This window comes from Panthera pardus, unplaced genomic scaffold (assembly GCF_024362965.1).
Source record: "Panthera pardus isolate Hobbes unplaced genomic scaffold, ASM2436296v1 HiC_scaffold_8, whole genome shotgun sequence".
Taxonomy (NCBI): Eukaryota; Metazoa; Chordata; class Mammalia; order Carnivora; family Felidae; genus Panthera; species Panthera pardus.
The window spans coordinates 82581319-82600372 of record NW_026527013.1 but is presented as its reverse complement, the minus strand read 5'-3'; the positions used below and the strand labels follow the sequence as shown (position 1 = coordinate 82600372).

At 37.7% G+C, this 19054-nt stretch overlaps 1 protein-coding gene and 1 pseudogene across 12 annotated transcripts in view; both read left to right on the top strand.

Annotated features, from left to right (window-relative positions):
• Window positions 1-2408, top strand: part of LOC109267868 (protein Wnt-2b-like) — a 38731-nt pseudogene extending 36323 nt beyond the window's left edge.
• The window catches only part of MAGI2 (membrane associated guanylate kinase, WW and PDZ domain containing 2), a 1325358-nt gene that overhangs the window by 966254 nt on the left and 340050 nt on the right, over window positions 1-19054 (top strand). The window lies entirely within an intron of this gene.

Sequence of the window (19054 nt, the reverse complement as noted above, 5' to 3'; positions counted from 1 at the left end):
AACTCAACTTACCTGAAAAAAAAAAAAAAGATTTTTAAATGCTGGGGTAGGCTCATGGAAAATCTTTGGAGGACTGTGGGGCTGGGGGAAGGGGAAGTTTGGCCAAAATGATTAAGCCATTCACTTATGCCTGCTAATTGGCAGTTATCTAATTAGGGTCCTATCCTCCTACAGAGACTGGGAAATAGAGGTGGTATCTTTTTGGTGATTACATTTGGAAGGGATGTCTCCCAAGTTCTAGAGAAAGACATTTCTGGGTCATGGAAGATTTACATCTCAGAGGCAGAGAAAGAATTTACAGCTGCAACTTTCTAAAGCAAATACTCTAAGAAATGGGAAGCCAGAGGCCCATAGTCAGGAAGAAAACTGTCTAAAGTTAAATCAAGCTGAGGAGAATGTTAAGGCCATTTTGGTCACCATGATATTACAAAAGGTACAGATAATCAAACAGGAGAAAGAAAACTAATAGTTAGCAAGGGATTTTCTGGAAGAGCGATGTTGTGAGGCACAGTTAATATCAAGAGTAAAATCAGGTTCAGGTGTGCAACTTTAATAAGCAGCCTCCAGACCCAGACATGAAATCAGCAGTAACACCATCAAGTCATTTCAGTGTTCTCTTAGTAAGTTGGTCAACTGAGTCAACACTGTTGTTTCAGTCTGATTTATTTTTGATCATGATTGCTTGATTTGATGTGACATTCCTTTGAGGAATCGAGTATCTGATTACAGCATGTAGATAGCCAATTTCTATTCTTGGCTCTTTCTCAAACATCATACTCACGCACACACACACTTCTGCTTCATGGAGGATTTATATCTTTCTTTCTCCTCCTCCTTTCTGATATGTAGTTAAAGCCTAAATTCTGTAGACAGTGTTTAATTTTATTATGCTCTCCAACATTGTTACTAAAGATGAATATAATAACCCCAATCCTCTTTAAATTAGAATTAAAGAAGACATTACAATTTAATATGTTGGAAATTTATTTCGAAACTTACCTGAAACTGGATAGAGCCCCTTCCTGCTGTGGAGATAGAAAGAACACCATTGTCAGTCTTTAAGTGGAAGTGAAGTCATCTGATAGATAATACTGGAATCCCTGTCTTATTTTTTATAACCTTGGAAGTTAGTAAATGTTCAAAAAAAAATGTTAGTCTTATTCCAGTGTCTGAGTCCTAACCAAGGTTTCTGTGAGTTTTTGGAGAATTATATTCTTAAGATCATGTTTTAGCTCTGAGTTCCTGCCCACCATTCTCTTGTTCTCACATTGCACCTTCTATGGCTGTTCTCTCCAGACCAACCGAAATGTGGAGCTCAATGCTGCTTGCTTGATCTTCTTAGAAATGTGTCGCATAGGGGCGCCTGGGTGGCTCAGTCGGTTAAGCGTCCGACTTCAGCTCAGGTCACAGTCTCGCGGTCCGTGAGTTCGAGCCCCGCGTCGGGCTCTGGGCTGATGGCTCAGAGCCTGGAGCCTACTTCCGATTCTGTGTCTCCCTCTCTCTCTGCCCCTCCCCCGTTCATGCTCTGTCTCTCTCTGTCTCAAAAATAAATAAAACGTTAAAAAAAAATTAAAAAAAAAAAAGAAATGTGTCGCATAACACATTACCAGGTGAACAGAATTTACTGATGGTTTGAGCAAATGCATGTGTGTGTGTGTATGTGTGTGTGTGTGTGTGTGTGTGTGTGTGTGAAGAAATTTAAATTTTTTTGGTTGCACAGCTGTGCAGTGGTTTCTGAAGCTTGAGTGTCATTGCCATGGTGTAAGTGGCTCCTGTACTCTGCGCACCTGCTGATGCCACACAGGTGATTACCTGCAGTGGTGCTATGATGGGGCTGTGTGGGTTACAGTGACCCAGGATGGCATCAACTCTACAGCAGCCCACCAAGGCTATTGCCATGGCACCCAGACTGACCATATCTCCTTTGACAACTCTCCAGACTACCTTGTCTTGGGCAAGGTTGTAGGTTCCCTAGACACTGCAGGCCATGTCTGCAGCAAAGCATCTAAAGGGGACAGACGGTTGTGAAATCATGTCTGTGGCCGAGAGTATGACACAACTCAAGTCACCTGCCGCACTTGGTGTGAGTGCACATTCCACTGGTGCCATGTGGTGCAGTACAAGGAGTGGAGACACCCTGTGGACATCCATACTTGTGAGGCCCCCATGAAGGCAGAGTGGCTGGACCACACTTGAACACATAAATATCTCACTCACCCCTCTGCTCCAAACCTCCTAATTTGGGGTGCTTGGGTGGCTCAGTAGGTTAGCCATCCAACTCTTCATTTGGGTTCAGGTCATGATCTCATGGTTCATGGGATCTAGCCCAACGTTGGGCTCTGCACTGACAGCACTAAGCCTGCTTGGGATTCTCTCTCCCTCTCTCTCTGGCCCTTCCCCACACTCACTCACTGTCTCTCAAAATAAATAAATTAATTAAAAAAAAAAAAAAAACCTCAAAAGCACAAGATCTTTGCATGCACACCTTCCATAAAGGAAGGGTAAACCTCAACTCTGGGCTGCTACAGCTTCTATTTAAGGACTAGGAGAGTAATTCAGAAGGACTCGGCTGTCCTGTTTGGTTCCTGGGAAGGAATTGACAGGGGTTGTAAGAAACTGAACTGAAGGAAAGTAGAAGAGTCAGGGGTCTTCAGAATGATATAAGTTGCACTAAAGCACATGGTCAAAGCTCACTTTTCCTTTCCTTTGGAAATTTTTTTTTTTACTTTTTACAACTACTTTGGCTACTTCGACATCAGTATGTTTTCATAGGTTCAATTATCTTCCGCTTCTTCTTTCCCTTCCTTAAATTTCTCTTCATTCCTCATGCAGAACGATTTAGTTTTCCCTTCTTTTTTCATGATTTTCTTTAAAAAGATAAAACTCACAGGGCCTTACTTTTTATAACCAAACAAAATTATTCAGGTATTTTCCTATATATAAACATTCTCATGGAAAAGGAATCTGTTGCCAGCTATTAAAATAATGATTTCCATCTCTCTGGATCATTTTATATCCGAGGGTTATCATGTTCTGAGATGTCATGCTCAACATGCTCCAGGGTCACATCAAATTAATTGTACCCAAAAGCTGAATTCCTAGCTAGGAAGCTAAGTGAAATATGTATCATTTATTTAGGGTATCCCTTTGCTCAATACTGAGCTAATCAAGAAACATAATTAATAGAGCCCTCTCTCTTAGGGCCAAGAACAAAGATTTAACCCCCTGTTCTTTTCTGGATTCCATAAGCCATAATCCTATCTGACATTACATCAACCTTTGTACTTCAACATACTTTCATAATATTTTACATTTCTCACATTCATTCATTCGCTTGTTCACTTATTCAATAAGAGACCATTTGCTTTATATCAAGATACTGTGGAGCTCAAGTGGAGTGTAGATCAAGTAAACCAGAAAATAAACAGTAAAATTTCATATGGTAAAAAATGCTAATAAAATAAAGCAGGATATTGGGTGGAGTGAAGGGAAGGTGGTAGCTATTTTAGATAGTACAGTTAGTTCCTCCGTAAGCATGGGATATTTGAGGAGACATGACTGATGAAGAGTGAATTATGAAAGTATCTAAGGAAGGATATTCTGGGTAAAGGAAAGGACAACGGTAAAAGTACTAAAGTAGAATTTGTCTTCATACATCCAGAGAAAATCGAGGGAAAATAACAACAGCAACAACAAAATAAACCAAAACCACCAATGTGGCTGGTGTACAGAGAACAAACAGGAAAGCACTAAGACATGAAATCAGAGAGTTTGGCAGGAATGAAAGGCCTTGTAGGCTCTGGCGTGGAGTTTGGATTTTTTGCTAAATCACATTGGAATATTTTTTTTAATAATGGAGTATGATTTTATTGGACTTGTTCTTTTCTTAATCACTTTGCTGTGTGGAGATTATATTTTATATTGATTATTTTTAAATTCAAGGAATCATTTTAAAACTATTGGTATATCTATCCAAATTGTCCTGTAGTCTATTTTATTCATTCATGTTTCTTGAGTACCTACTATGGTCCTGGCATTGGACTAGACCTGGAAATTCAACAATGATCAGGAGGTGGTTCCAGCACCCAAAAACACACACCCTCATAGAAAAAGGTTTTGCTATGTTTTCCATAGACAATTATTATTGTCCATGTTCTATGCATTCTTATTAAAATCAACAGGACTTTCCATGAACTTTTTTTCTGGATCTTGGATAATATCTATTTTTAGCCCCATACTATGTTTCTATATCCATTTTATGCAGAAAAAATGTTTAAGAATATAATTGTCAGAGAACAAATACTGCATAATGCCACTTCCATGTGTAATCTAAAACAAAACAAAGCAAAACCAGTTCATAGATGCAGAGAACAGATTGGTCGTTGCCAGAGTCAGAGTGGGAGGTGGGAAAAATGGCTGAAGGAGTTAAAAGGTACAAAGTTCCGGTTATAAAATAAATAAGTGATGAGGATATAATGTACAGCACGGCGACCACAGTTAATAATATTGTTTTGCATATTTGACAACTGTTGAGAAAATAGATCTTAAAAGTTCCTTCACAAGAAAAAAATGTCACTACATACAGTGATGGATATTAACTGGACTTATGCTGATCATTTCATGCTATATACAAATATCGAATCATTATGTTGTACATCTGAAATAATATGATGCCAATTATACCTCAGTTTAAAAAAAAAAAACCTCCAGTTAAAAAAAAAGAGAATGTATTTGCATTTGAATCATGTTCCTAGCATTTTTTTTTTCAATTTCATGATGTCTTCCAAGTTCTTCTTAGCAGGAAAACTTCATTCATGGTAAAAAATTGAAAAATAATAGCACCTGTGTAGAACTTCTTCTCTTTAGAGTGGTATTCCAAGTTAATTTGAGCTTGAAAATATATTAAGTAACTAGGAAAATACCTGTAACACTAGATCATAGTTTCTGTAACACTAGATCATAGTTACTGTGTTGGGTCATTTCTATCCCCTCTCCTCTTGAACTGCAAAAGTGCAGAGGGTGCAAATTGCCCCACAGACTGACAATCGAATGCCTGATTATTTGTGGATGTTTTTGACCTTGAAGAGCTGGGTGATGAAGATGAGGGAATACTTTGAGCAGAACCTTGGGAAAGAAACCAAAAGCTGAAGGCAATACCAGTTTCCTGTTAAGATTCAATCTCAGGAAGCATGGAGCTGGGGCTTTCTGTGCACTTTTGACTGTTTGCCTTGACTTCCCTCTTCCTTCTCTTTTCAGTGGACTTTAAAATTTTAAGGATTTTTCTTCGTCTATTTATCTCATAATCTCTTATTCTATTTTATCTGTATTCCACCTCCCATTTTCTTTCCTGTTTTTCCCACAACACAAGAGATATTTGCATTAAACAAGAGTTACTAAAGGACCCTGTCTGTGAAAATCTATTTTGAAGTTGGAGGAAAAGGCAAGACAGCTTTCTGAACTTTCTTTCCCCTTGGGGTAAGAATGTTGTTAATAAATTATTCTCCTCTTTCAAAAGAACTAGCATTTTGACTATTGAACATTTTGGAAACAATTGTATATTGTGTCTTACAGATCAAGCTTTATTGTAGACTAAGTGCTATTTAATGAATATACCTTAGACCTTCTCTCACTTTATAAAAAGAACTGTTTATTGATTATAAAATTAACTAAAGTGTGGTTATAGAAATCTTTCAGATTTCATAAGGAATATGTGCTCTTTTCATTCCTACAACAAAAGGACTTACTTTGGGCAAAGCCTAGATACTAGAAATTCAAAGCTCATTGAGATATAAGGATACAAAAATCAATGAACTATGTGGTCCCCATAGTCCCCACTATCTAATGGTGGAGAAAGATGATAAAATCAACTATTATATTACAAATGAGAAGAGCTATAACATTTGAACCAAGGTTATGAAGTATAGCCATGACTATGTTGCTAAGAGTGATGGTCAGGGGACACTTCTAAGAAGGGTAACACTTAGCTAAGTCATAGAAGACAGAATTTAGCTGGGAAAGGGAAGTAAGAAGCAGAGGAAACAACATATGCAAAAGCCAAGAATCAAGGGACTGTGGTAGAGTCTGAGCATGAAGAAAAGTCTGAGCACAAAATGTTAATGTGAGAAAGGAGATACACTTGCAAAGATGTGATAGTGACAGATCGTGACAGACCTAGTGTGCCATTCTCACTTGCAAGCACATAGAAAAGGACCAAGGGATTTCTAGAAGGGAAAATGAATGAGTGAATCTGCATTTGTTGAATATTTACTCTGGTGGTAGGAAATAGGATGGATTGGAAGGGACAAGGTAGAGGCAAAGGGAAAAATTAGGAAACAATTTCAAAATTCTGGATAAGAAATGAGATTTTAGCAACAATCATAGGAATGGAGAGGAGAGGAATTATGTGAGAGATGATTAAGGAGTGGAGTAAAGGAGTTCTTAAATAATCAGAAGGAGGAAGAAATTCATGGTGGCTATCATTCTGGTTTGGACATCTGGCAGCTGCAATGCTGATAACTAGGACAGAACAAGTTAATGGAAGACCTGTTGGGGGTAAAGACTGTGATTCAGTTTCAGCCATGTTGATTTAGGCAACAAGACTGGATACAAGACTAAAAAGACTGGATACAAGACTAAAAAGTCCATGAAAACAATTAGATGGTTCTCATAAGCATATACAGAGTCAGAAAAGTATACTGACTCATGAAAGCTTCACTCTTTCATTCTATAGAAAGACATTTTATTTTAAAAATTCATTTCTGTTTACCACTATTCCCCCAGTTTGCTCTATCTTCTGAAGAAATATCACACTTACAGACATTATATCTGCATGTTCCGCAAACACTTTATTATGAATCCGTTAGGGTATATACTTGCAAATATTTTGTTTCACTCTGTTTTACCCCTTAGGCAATGTCATGCACATATTCCAGCAAACAGTGTAGTGAAGCAAGAACAGAATAGCAATGTGTTGCTAGTTACCAGATCTGTAGATTCTTCCTTGTCAGTGTCTCTCACTGGTGTCCTTTCTTCACTCTGCCCATCATGATTATCCCCAAATAGGATCCTAGTCTCATCTCCTGCCTTGAACACCTTTATCAGAGTTCTTAAGTACAAGCAAGGGAAACTGATTCTGATTCTTTAATGCAGAAAATGAAGTTTTTGAAAGGTTTTGGGAAGCTTAGAGAATCATGAAGAAGGTACGGGGAAAAAGACAGACTTGGAAAATAAGGAAAAACAAAGGGAGTTTTCCTAGCCAGAATCTCAGCCAGAGTCATCCCACAGGGACAGACCAAGGAAGATACTGCTGTTTCTAGCCAGACTGCCACGGCTGCCCCCAGAAACAGCTGTGGCAGTCTCTTCCACCACTACAATAAATTCTTCAGTTACTGCTTCTTTGCATCACTGACTCCAGATTCAAAATTTCAGGTGGTTGTGTCTGATTGTCCAAGTCTGGATTGGAAATAGGTCCATGCCCTAGTTTTCAAGTTTCTGGAGAAATCAAGTATCTGGGCTTTTCAACTTCTATGGTTGGACACCTCCCACTAAGACTGATGCTGTAGAGGATAATATAGTAAAATACAAGAAATATATAGGAAAGAGGGTTTGAATCAGGACAGCCACAGAAATGCAGCTGTCCCCTTGAGTAACCAACTTATTACCCCCTTGTTCATTTATCTGTTTTATTCTAAGCACTGTTCTGGACATGTGCTATATGCTAATGGTATAAATATCAAGAATGCAAGTACCTGATTAAGGTTTTCCCCAAATATATCTATGATGTTGTTTTTTTTTTTTTTTTTTTATTCTGACACTACAATAGTCACCAATTACTTAAGGGTCTTCAACCTGCTATTCAAAAACATTACATCGGGGGCACGTGGCTGTCTCAGTCAGTAGAGTATGCTATTCTTGATTTCAGAGTCATGAGTTTGAGCCCCACATTGAGGGTAGAGTTTACTTTTAAAAAATTCCATCAATTGATCTACATTACACATACAGCCTTTCCCTTTATTGTTTTCTAACATAAATTCTCTTCTCTAAATAGGTGATTATCTTACAATTCACATACATTCCTGTGTTCTCTGCAAAACTATCCATCTTTCTCACCTACTTCTCCCTAACCCATACCTGAACTCATCTTATTTTTTTTAAGTTTATTTACTTATTTTGAGAGAGACAGAGACAGGTGGGGGAGGGGCAGAGAGAGGGGAAGAGAAAATCCCAAGTAGGCTTCATACTGCCAGGACAGAGCCCGATGCAGGGCTTGAACCCACGGAACCGTGAGATTGTGACCTGAGCTGAAACCAAGAATCAGAGGCTTAACTGACTGGGCCACCCAGGTGCCCCTGAACTCATCTTATTTTTTTCCCCAAGTAGTGTCCTACTTGCATTCTTTGCTTCCTTCGTGATTCTCCTTGAAAATCAGTAGGTCTTGAAGCTATTGAAAAATTAAAGGCATACTTACTGTGTGTGAAATCATACAGTATCTATGTATATTACTAAGTCATACCTGCATCTTCACTCATAAATACTCTTTATGGATCTATTTTTACATTGGATGCTCTTACCTCTCTAAGTAGATTATAAATTATTCAGAGGTAAGGATCTCATCTGTTAGTATACCCCTCTGCCATATCTAGCATGTTAAATACAAAGTCTACTCCATCATGTATCTGTGAAACATGTGGACAGATATCTGGCCAGTTTCAGCTCTCAACAGACACTTTCAAAGAATTTATGATTTTGGAGTCCGTTCTTCTGAAACTTAATTTCATTCTCTTTTACAGTCTCTAACTCTAGGTAAATACTATTCATCATTTCACAAATGTACAACCTTCATATCACAGTAGGAACCAGGCAAGGATGACTGGGCACAAATTCACTGTCATTATTAGAAATTACCTGAAGCCAATGCCCAGGTGATGCTAGTCATGTCATCTTCATAGAGGAAAGATGGCATTATTATAAATTGAAACAGTAAATTTCTGTGCTACACCATATAATCTTTTCATGCTTTGTAGAGTTAAAACAAAAGAAATGAGACTCATTTAAGAATCTGATTATTTTGTCAGTGTCACAGAATGACATATTAATTGGGTAGTAAATTTGCAAAATGCTCTTATGAATGCAAACAAAATGTGTCTTTTGTAAATTAAGTAAAAAAACAGATGCCGATTTCTCACACAAAGTTCCTTTCTGATGCTGTCAGAGCAGTAGTTTTTGAGAGTTTTGGCAGATGGCATTACAATTCAAATAAAATGAAATAGACTTCCAAGTACATCCATATTTTCTTGTCATATAAATGCCAGAAGAATTTTTAGTTTCTAATGTTTCTGAGTGTCCTCATAAATATAACCTGTGTTATTGCATAAATACTGATGATTACATTATGACTCTGATGTTAGCTGAGATTATGTTGATATCTTTCTGTACAACCAAAGCAGATATCCACTACATCTATTGCAGAACAAGGAAATGTAATATAACGGGGTTTAAAAATATTGAATTTGGACCCCTACTGAAGAATAAGGTGGACATTATTTCAGAGTTTTGGGGCATTTTTCATAAATGAGGGATGTATCCACATTCTCATACCAATATTCAAGACAACGGGAATTCTAAGAAGGGACAGTCCAAAAAGGAATCCCCTCTTCAAAAGGATTCCAGCACTGCCCCTCACAACCCTTGTCAAAACTAATTCTATTTGTGACATTGGGCAAATTATTTAACTACTTAGCACAGTAAAATAATCCCCTCCCCCACAGAGTTGCTTTGAGGATCAAATGAGAGGATTCATGTAAAGCACTCCACAGCACCCAATATATAGTATTGATCGATTATAGCTGATTTTAGTGTTTCCATGGTGCTAAATAACTGAAGTGAGGCAGGAAGGGGTATAATTTTGACCATGAAGAATTTAAAAGATAACCTCCTGGGTACATTGGGACAGGAACACAAATAGCATTTATTGAGATTAAATGCCTTTTTTTTTCATCATAGAATAAACTGCCCTCAGTAAGAAGAGTTGCCAGGTAAATATTGACTCATATTTTATGACAGAGCTCTAGGGAAACTTCCCTATAAAGCATCTGCTGTCCACTACAGTTCCTCCCATAAATAGTCATCCCTTCACTTGAACACTTGCACATACTTCTACCTTGACATTTCCCGATTTATAGAATATCTCCTCACTTTATTGTGCTTCTCTTTAATGCACTTAGTGAGTTTTTTGTACAAATTGAAGGTTTGTGCACCCTTGCACTGAGGGTCTGTTGGTGCCATTTTCCAAATGGCAAGTGCTCATTTTGTGTTTCTGTGTCACAACTTGGTAATTCCCACAGTATTTCCAACATTTTCATTATTATTTTATTTGTTATGGTGATCTGTGATCGGTGATTATTACTGGGATGGTAGCGTTTTTTAGAACTTTTTAATTAAGATATATGCATCATTTTTTAGACGTAATGCTATTGCACATTTTAATAGACTACAGTATAACGTACTGCAACTTTTATATGCATTGGGAAACCAAAAAATTCATTTGTCTTGCTTATTTGCTTTATGGTGGTGGTCTGGAACAAACCCACAATATCTCTAAAGTATACTGGTACAGTGAATCCCTTTACACAGAAGTTTTTTTTAAGTTTTTATGTTTTTATTTCAAGAGAGAGTGAAAAAGAGCCGGTGAGCAGGGGAGGCTCAGAGAGAGAGGGAGAGAGAGAGAGAGAGAATGTGGGGCTCGATCTCATGAACTGTGAGACCATGACCTGAGCTGAAGTCAAGAGTCAGAAACTTAACCAACTGAGCCACCCAGAAAAATTTTAATCTCTAGCTATTAGCACAGTATTCAGTAAAACTTGAATAAATGAGTAGTGAGTTTTGTAATGTTCAAATAAAAAATAATCTGTGAATAAAATGAAATAAAAGGCATTGATCCATCTCTCTGTCCACTATGGTAAATATAAAGCCAATAGAAGAAATGGAAATGAACCTAGTGATATCTGAAAATTTCTTTCATTCCTATGATTTTCTTAAGTATTTTATGATATTAGGCATCTTCACTTACAATGAATTCTATGTCTAACAAGAGTTTAAATATATCGCCCCTAGAAAGAGTTTGAGAGAAATTTGGGATCTGCCTCAATAAAAAATTGTGTCTAGGTCTCAAATATAAAAGAATAAATTTGGAAGTGTACAATGGTTTGCAAAATTGAACTAAGAAAACGTAAAAGTCTTGCACAGTGCTACTTCATCCATGTTATTGTAAAATGTAAAAACATAATACTATTAGTCTGTTTGTTAAAAGCAATGTCCATAAAGGGAAAATAAAAACTACTAAAACCAGTAGTTAGCAAAACCTGTTACCAAAACCAGTGTGACTAAAAATTTAATGACTATTTTTCATATTCTTTACTAAAACATTTTCTTTAACCCATATGTGCTTCTCTAATACCTGTGTTGGGGTAACGACTAGGTAGGAAGTTAGCTTTATGGGGCATGGCCAATATCAACTTTTTCTTCTGCCTTTCTGCCCTAACCCAGCACATCTGGAAATATTTGAAATATGGGGCAAACACTCTCACCACAAGAATACCTAACTAAAAATTGAATTAATACTTTGAAAAAAAAGAACATAACATAACATAACACAACTAAGATATTAATGTCATAGAAAGCCAAAATTTTTTGTGCTACCCAATCTGAGGTTGCTCTTCAAATGCAGGTATGAGACATTTTATCTTTCCCAGCATCACCATGGGTACAGGATCTCATCTATTCCTTTAACAAATGCCTGTGCTGAACATTTAATACTAGATTTGGGAAATACAAAGATGAGTAAGATATGCTGCCTGTCTTTAAAGTTTCTCACCATGAAGGAGGCAAAGCAGATGGTTATGACACAGTCTTTGGAACTCAATAGAAGTCCCTTTCCTCAATAGTATACCATATTCTTTCCCTCTCTTTGTTGCTTCTTTTTCTTCGCTGCCCACGGAGTCTTTCTCAGTCTGTCTTGTGACATCTGGGCTTCCTGAGTTTTCCAGCCCTCCCCTCTCGCTGTGGAACACCCTATATCACAGCAGATTTAGGACTCATTTGTATCTCTATCAGGTTGCTGAGTATATAGTATGCTAATTTTTAACACCCATAAAGTAACTTTCGGGTTCTGCGTCACCTTTTATTTATTTTCCAGTGGAAAAAAATCTTTCTTTTTCTAACACTGTAATTCTAAACCACAGATTTTATCGTTTACTTTTAAGTATTATCTCTGAGTGACAATAATTGATTGGTTTTTGAACAGAAATAGATTTTTCAATCACTTAAAATTTTACTAAAAGAAAATGTTGCCAAATCACACAAAAAAGAATGTTGTAACGAAAATATCATTCTTATCTTAATTATCGTTGTTACTTCAAGGGCTGGATTTGTAGTACTGGTGTGATTTTGATTTGTGAACTAAAGAAATAATTTTAAATATGCTTGTTACTTTGCTTTTTTCAGATAAAAAGCCAGAGCATAATATTTCCCTGTAATGGAGTCACTTACATGTATATTAAATAGAAAATTATAATCATACATAATTGTATTGGTCTTCAGAAAATCTTCCTTATGAATTCTGGTGGCATCCCTTTGTACCAGAGTATCTTTTTTATAATCCAGGCCTCTCCTCACACAGCTGAAGCTTCACTCCCAAATGTTAGTCTACTTATTTTGAAGCCTTCAAGCCAAGTTCACACAGGAAGAATAGAATGAAAAGGATCCACCTACTTAGTAATTTTCCAGTCCCCACTTTCCCCCACTTTTATCATCTCTTTTCCACATTTCAGATAATTCTAGGAAACCTTCTTCTTCTTCCAGTAATGAGGCAAACCACTAATGATTTTTACCTGCCCACCCTCCAAGTATGGACCCTAAGTTCCCTCGGCACCCATTACTCCATCAGGTCCTACCATTGCTGCTTTTACAATTCCTGCTGTCAACGATGATGATGATGATGATGACAGAGCAGCAACAGCGGTAGTAGGAGTCATGGTAGTGTCTAACATTTAGTAAGTGCCAAGCATGTTAGCCAGTCTACATTTCTATTCTCTGTAACACAGTGCAGGATAAAAAAAAAACTGAGACTTATCCAAGGAAAGCCAAAATTCAAATCAAATTTGTTGCCGAAGCCTATAGTATCTCTGTCAAATATAGTTACTTAAATAAATGCTTAATTTTGACTTAATGCTATTACAGCCAGGTTGGTATTTGTAAACTACAACTCATATGTAAGAAAATTTTATAGACTTTAATTTTATATAATTAATCATTTGCTTTGGACCTTTGGTTACTTTGATGGAGGATAAGAAAATTTGAATCTGCCAACTAAGGGCTTTTTTCTGCTGTTTTTTAAGTTGAAAACAGCCTTATTGAGGGTGGGGGATGGAGGAGGGTAATAGTGTGTCAACATTAAAGCTCAAATGCTGTATCAGATTTTTTCTGCAGTGGGTTTCTTCTCTCCTCCTACATGTAAGATGTACATATAGTCGATGAGCAGGTATCCCTATGGTAATGAGGGTGGGTCTGGGGTCAGCCAGCTGTTCTTTGTCGTTGCTGTTGTGCTGCAGAATGGCTTATACCTGCTCACGTTATGGTTCTTGCCCTTGACCAGAGTTGTAAGGACTCCACATCCTGTGTCCTGTCTCCCAGGACTTTGCACCTCCAGTTTCTACTCCCATCCATGGCTTCCCATGGAAGTCAGACATCGATTCTTGACTACTCCTCTTGATATCCCCACTTAAGCAGGCCTAAATTTCCTAAAATAAGTGAGTGCTTAAATAAAGGGAGAGTCACCCACAGAGAAATGTGAAAAAAAAAAGTGTGTTAACATGTTTTGAAAACTATTGTCGTTGGGGCACCTGGGTGGTTCAGTCAGTTGAGCATTCAATTCAGGTCACGATCTTGCAGTTCATGGGTTTGAGCCCAGTGTCAGTCTCTGTGCTGACAGCTCAGAGCCTGAAGCCTGCTTCGGATTCTGTGTGTCCCTCCCTCTCTGCCCCTCCCCCCCTTACACTCTGTCTCTCAAAAAAAATAATAAATGTTAAAAAAAAAAAAAAAACTATCATTGTTAATTATACTTCCAGTCTGGACTATATGCCCTGTATCAGAGCTGATACACATTTGCATTCTGAAAATGCAAACTTAGAGAAGAATCTGAGACTACATTAAAAATGGAGCCTAGGGGTGCGTAGGTGGCACAGTTGGTTAAGCGTCTGACTTCAGCTCAGGTCATGAACTCCTGGTTCATGTGTTTGATCCCCACTTAGGACTCTGTGTTGACAGCTCTGAGCCTGGAGCCTGCTTCTGTGTCTCCCTCACTCTCTGTCCCTGCCCCGCTTTCTCTCTCTCTCTCTAAAAATAAACATTAAACAATTTTTTTTAAAAAAGAAAATGTAGCCTATGACCTTGACCCCTTTATCATATCAATTAATATTTCAGCTAGTGATGTTCTGTGTCCAAATCAATATTTCCAGTGATTTTTGCCTCAAAAGGCCTTTACAGATAAAAATTATTGATTCCCTCTATTGGACCAGGTAACCCTCCCAAACAGTCTGTGTGCTTTGTCTGCACAGTGCCACTGCTGTGGAAAGTTTGGATTTCTACATGTCGACTCTCGCAAAGTTGCTGAATGCTACATCATAGCACACTGTCACTGCTTGTATGATTTACACACAGTCTAGTTGTTACCACAGGTACAAATCACAGCTCTGCTTGGGCCTTTAACATTTCCTGAAAGGCTGGCATGTAAGTTAGACACGCCTGCAGGGCAGCCTAATTTGTGGGAATGACTGGCTCTTACATGCCAGGTAACCCCAGCTCAGACGGACTCTGACAGCTTTATAAGAACAATATTTTTCACTGGGGTGAAGTGCTCTCCAAGATTTTCCCAGTGTTTTAGGCATTGGATACCTTGCAGACACATCAGGCATCGTGTTTCCTATTCCAAGTCTTTTCCTGCAGATAGCATTAGGAAATCCCACCCTCAGCTCTTTATGTTTTTCTGTTTCTTTCTACCATAATGCAAAGCAGTGATGCAGTACATGCTGTTAATTCCAAATCCTCTATTTTTTTTTTTTACATTACTACATCATACCTCACTACCATATTATTAATTTTATCAAAAAGGATTCTGGGTTTTATTAGGATGAGATTTCATTTCCCTATTCCTACATCTAATCCAGTCCTTCTGTCCTGGAACACTGCAGATATGGGACAGAGCTAAATAGGTGAACATTCATGTAAATCACAGTGACCATATCATTGGGAAAAATGTTCTGCCCTCTTTTGTGCTAGGAACTTACTAATGGAAAGCATCACTCTGTTTGTATGTGGAACAGGAAATTTAGGATTTGTATTAAAACTGCACCACTTCCCCGTCAGTAAAGCCCCATATTTGAAGTGAATACTCATATTTGAAGGTAGATGCCAGCACAATCTATATTAATGGACACTTTGGTGCTTTTTTATACTGGCTGGTATTATGATGATTTAATTAATTGTAACGTAACTGAAGGTGTATTTGTCATATTTATACCATTCATCCACCTCAAATGTAAAGATGCTTATGTCCTGTGAAGTCACCATTCACTACACTATATTGCCAAGATGGGGTACGGGGTGGGGACTATGATTCCAATATCTCTACCTAGGGATCTAGCTAAAATCATATAGACAGGAAATTATTTTGGAAGAGAACATTGGGACAATCCCACGCACACACACATCTGGCTATATGAATATAATTTAATGTCTGCATGTGGACATTCCCATCATTAAATTTTAAAAGGCAGCAGTAATGCCTTAGATTAATACCAGGTAGGGAATCAGAAATCTCATTGTTACAGTTACACTCTGAATACTCAACCTCCTCTTTTCACGCTATGGGAAAAGCCTTTCCCTATCTTGTGTCTCAACTCTCACTACCTTTGACACCCTGTGATCTATCTGTGACAGGTACTGCTGACAAGTAGGTGTTTTCTCCACCCAGAACAAGTATAAAACAGAGCACTGTGAGCTTGGTCAGCCTGCCTATTCTGTTAATGTTTAAAAACATTCCACAACACAGATGGAAAACACGGAAGCTATCCTCTTTTCCTTCCTCTCCCTGGAGACTGTTGACAATTGGTATTTTTATGGATTTTTTTTTCAGCGTCCTTTTCAAAAATGTCTATGAACTCCTTCTTTGTTCTGGCAGAAAGACCCAAAACTCAGTAGACCAGATAAAGTAGAGGCTCTATGACAACCCCACATCACCCCAATTTGATAGATGTCCAGCTTGCTTCTTTATGAAGCATGCAAGTCTCTTAGGATCCATGAGTGTCATGGCAAAAGCAAAACTGATGTTACTATTTAATGGCATGCAGAAGTGTCATGGTGCTTCTCTGACCCAGCATTGTGGGCAGTGGCTCAGACGGCACCACTAAGAGAGCGAGCTCATCCTTCTGCACATTGGTTAGCAGCCCTAGATTTGTGCTCAGTCTGATCCATTTCACTGGTCTAAGTGGCATTTTAATTAAACAATGCTCTGAGGCTGCATATTAAATAGAAAATGAAATTAGGGCATATTCCTAAGTAGAATTCAGCTCATCTAATATAATAAACATAAGTAAATTTTAAATTTCATTTTTCCAAGCCCTTAACTGCACTGATGTTCAATACTTAGTTGTCCCCAGAGATTTTAAATAGTTAGAATTTTCTTGTATATATCAAGTTCATTCAATTTAAAAAGACTGCTTCACTAGAAAAATAACATCCATTGTGTGAATTCACCCCAAAATACCCAATTGACAAGTGTGTTGCTGACTTATTGCATTAGGTTTATTTAAATCAATTGTAATGAATTATACCCATGAAATGTAACAACCTGTGATTCCAAGCTCTTCAAAAATTACCTGAAGGTTTAGGTAGAGTAAAATATACATACACTTCTCCTGGTAGCGTATACCATAAATTATAATGAATTAATAATTAGTGAAAGTATTTGTTTACAGACTGGCTCTGACCAAAACTGTCAGTTCCATGGATATTGAGACTTATTCCTATCCCTTCCAGCTTAGCCCACTGCTTCCCTCAAAGTAGATGAGCAATAAATATTTCTTGAATGAAAAAGGGCCTCAGAAAATATGTTACATTATGAGAGCTGTGTTAAGTGATGTCATCAACAGTTAACTGCAGATTTCACTTGGACTAACACATCCAGATCTTATCAAGAACACTTTGAACCACAAAACCATTGAACATTCCATTGAAAGTGTTATTTCAGGGACATAAAAAGAAAACAGCAATCATAGCCATCACCAAAACCATGGTAAAATGTGGCCATTTCTCTGAGCTATTTTTTTTTCTACATCTTTAAAATCTTCACTGATAAGGTAAAGTGAAGAATTAAAGCAAAATTTTTTATTTATTTTTTCTTTCTCATAACCTATCCCGGTCTTTATCTTGGCTCCCTGGAAGATGGTGGCTAAACAATTCCTAAAGCCCTCATTATCTGTCAATGTTCAGTCTGAGTCAATAATTAAAATATAGACTGTTCTAGCATGGGAGAGCATGCTAGGAGCTAGTTAACTTCCAGACCTCTCACCTGTCTGCACTCCCCAGTTGGAGCTGTGTAATCCACTCAGCAGCCTGTAGAATAGACTGATCCCCCTGTAGGGGAAAATTTGACAACTAAGGAGAAAGAAGGCCATCAGTCTCCAGTCTCCTGCTCTGGGCCCGACCTCTTCCCTAAGTTTTCCCTCTTAGAAGCTTTACAGGCCAAGATTCATGTATTACTTCATCTCTAAATAAGACCTTGCATCCTGAAGCCAAAATGCCATTCCTGGTCCCACACAGGTGGCAGAACTCTGATAGACCCTCCCTAAAGAGATACCTGCTTTGAATTACCAGGCTTTTGTAAGTTTCCTGCTGTAATAACTTTATGCCTTACATTCCATTGAAAGCCAAATGCCCAGTATCTATAATAGTTCTGAGATTGTTGTGTTTACTTAGAAAGGCAGATTTTCATAATGAATGGTGTCCACCTCTGCAGCCTCCATAATGCCCAAAGAACCTATCAGCTCTCTAAGGTCACTATCAGCTTAAGAACAAGTGTCAGTCAGAGAGAATTTCATCAAACCTATCCTTTCTAGGGACCTGTGCCTCCTCTCTGAATTATTAAATTCTAGTCTGGCCTTAGGTCTAAATCACTAAAATTAATGTTTGCCCCACCCCCAAACCCTTAAAACTTTTGTTATTGCAACTTTTTGTTCAAGAGGATCCTAAATGCCAGACCCACAGGGCTTCCCAGTGTAAAAGGCATAAGAACTAACGTAAATTAACCCCAAGCTTCAGAAACCAGTATCCTGAACCGCACTGTCAGGAAAGCCTACCAAAATTGTGCAGCATTATAAATACAGTTATTCTCCAACCTCAGTGATATTTCCTCAATGCTTTTATCTTCTGAGTCTTTGTATAATGAAACCCTGACCCCCAAATCTGTAATTTCTCTAATACTTGCCTTTTTCTTATCCTGAGTGGTTAGCAATTTCATATACAGTTAGGTTCATTTTCTTTTGTTTATATTCAATTTTAGGGTATTTTTTTTCCATCTTATTTTATTCAGTTTTGTTTTTTCGAATAGAAGCACATTGATGAGGTTTGTAAAGAAGTACAAAGAAGCCTCCTTTCCTATCCCTTTGACTTTATTGTTCAGGCCCACCTCCTTTAATTAAGCAGTTTCTTTAGTTTCCGGCTCTTTTTTGTATACCTTTTTTTTTTTTTCCCAAGAATGAGCATAGGAAGGTTTTGGTTTAGCAATCTCTCCCACAAATCACTATATCAGATCATAGAGATTTTTCCCATAGGTTTTGCAGCTCCGTGTGCATATGCTGTGTTTATTTAAACTGTTATCCCTGATTGGATATTGAGGTTGTTTCCATGGTTTGCTAGTAAAACAGTACTGCAGTGAATAACCTTGTACATTTCTGAGGTTTTTCATATTGTTAAAGATTAAACTTTAGAGAAATTTTTTAGA